Below are 2,419 nucleotides of genomic sequence, written 5' to 3' on the forward strand. Positions count from 1 at the left end.
GTCTATTGTCTATTTTCGTGGTGAGGCTTCAAGGTTTCTGTTTCCCGTTGGCCGCGGCCGAGGTCCTCAAAGGTTCCAAAAGGAGACCTTTATGGCCAACGGAAAACGGAAGCCTCACCCCGAGGTCCACGAAGGTCAAAAATGTCCTAAAACGAGACGCATTTAGTCTCTAATGGAAGCCTGTTTAAAATGATGGACGGACCGGTCTATAGGCAATTAATATGGTATCCGGCTGGACAAAATGGCCGATAAACCGACGGCAGAAGGGTACCCCGGCTCCAGGTGGAAGGCCACAAATTTTTTGAAAAATGCCCAGCTCTGGTAAATTGTTTATATACATTGCGGTTAATGGTACTTGTACTAGTTCAACTACTGTATACACACTTCTAGCAAATTACAGTCCAAACGGAATACTTGATCTGATTTTTGCTCACCTGGACAAAACTATGTTCTAACTGGACACACTGCAGTGGTTATCACTCCCATAAATTAATTACACCAGCAAATGCTTTTTAACTTCTCTGTAAAAGAACATTATTTTTTGCCCGCTTCAGCCGGACGTATCATTGTGAGCTACATAGACCATGATACTTTGCGCTGTTGAGCCAATGGGAGCATATGACAATATATGTACAAAAAGAGGCACAAATTTGTTGGAAAAACAAAAAATAATACCCATGTCAAATGTTGATGTTCAAGCTATTATGTTGGGCATTGAATTTCAAGAAAGTTGATCTCAAGGTCGAGGCGGCACGGTGGTCGACTGGTTAGCACGTCCGCCTCACAGTTCAGAGGTCGTGGGTTCGATCCCGGCTCCGGCCTCCCTGTGTGGAGTTTGCATGTTCTCCCCGTGCCTGCGTGGGTTTTCTCCGGGCTCTCCGGTTTCCTCCCACATTCCAAAAACATGCATGGTAAGTTGATTGGACTGTCTAAATTGCCCCTAGGTGTGATTGTGAGTGCGGATGTTTGTCTCTGTGTGCCCTGCGATTGGCTGGCAACCAATTCAGGGTGTCCCCCGCCTACTGCCCAAAGACAGCTGGGATAGGCTCCAGCACGCCCCGCGACCCTTGTGAGGATAAGCGGTACAGATAATGGATGGATGGATGATCTCAAGGTCTCGTGGTACAAAAGGTGATATTCAAGGTCAAAGTGAAAGTCAAAAAGTAAAAAAAAAAAGAAAAAGAAAAAAAAGAAAAGTAAAATCAACATACTCCAATCCTAAAATATGCTACAATGCTACATTTAGAGTCACTGGCCAATTCCCTTTCCCACGATACCTTTATCTTGAAAATTCGCCCAGTAATCGAGATATCGGGGTCTAAAGATTGACTTCCATGCTCATTTTTGCCAAAATCTGAAAAAATGTGGATGCATAGTTCTTCATTCCAAACAGGAAGCTCAACAGCCGTGGGCCCGCAACGTATCATAAACAAAGCAACTCTGCTTCAGTTTCACTCATGCTACTACAGACATGGACACGGGCATGTTTCCAAAGTGTTTGTGTTGATCTGTAATTGTGATTCGGTCGCGTCCCTTGCTTCGTAACACTAAACAATTCAATGTTAAGACTGCTGAGTAAATCAGAGTAAATCCGTATGAACTGAATCCCCGCTGAAGAAGAGGTACAATAGTGCTATGTGCTTGAAAGATGGTACATGTTGTTTAATTAAACTTGCTTGTTTTAAAATTAACATGTTCAAATCAATTTTCTGCATTTTGTTCATGTGCCAAACTATGTTGTGTTTTAGTCGAGGCTCTTACTAAATCAGATAAGCCAGTATTTAAAAACTCACAAATCAATGTAAAAAGTACATCGTATATGATTCTAAACAGCAGAAGTCATTACAGCTTTCTGACCTGAAATGATTAAAAACAAAATGTGTTCTTGTTGAAACAGATGATTCTGTGATATAACACTAATGGCAAACCCTTATGAGAGGGACAAAAACCTGTATCAATAAAGTCAAGTCAAATGTTTCTAACTCTTTTCTTGTGTTTTTAATGTGAATAAAGACAATTGTTAACCTGTAAACCTCAGTACTATGATGTTGAACATTAAAGCAAACTGCTTGCCAGTCGTGAAAAACACCTAAACTTCGAAACTGAATGCAAACTTGAACCAATAACATTTCTGACGACATTTAGAAAATCAAGTATTTAAAAATTATACTTCAAGTATACTGCCTCCATTTTAGTATAAAAAAAGTTTACTTATAGTATACTTCAATAAACTACTTTTTTCTAAGGGGAATGATGGTAGATGATAAGTTGCAATTGGTACTGGCATTTTCAGCCCACTTGCTTGTGGAAGAAGTACCACCGTGGCGGAGTTGCAAGGAGACTCAAAACGTTTGATCTCTGTGTGGTACTGTCTCACTCATGCTGCATTTCTCTTGGTACAATGCTAAGTGAGCTAAGT

This window comes from Filicampus tigris, chromosome 4 (assembly GCF_054856515.1).
Source record: "Filicampus tigris isolate MCC_2025a chromosome 4, RoL_Ftig_1.0, whole genome shotgun sequence".
Lineage (NCBI taxonomy): Eukaryota > Metazoa > Chordata > Actinopteri > Syngnathiformes > Syngnathidae > Filicampus > Filicampus tigris.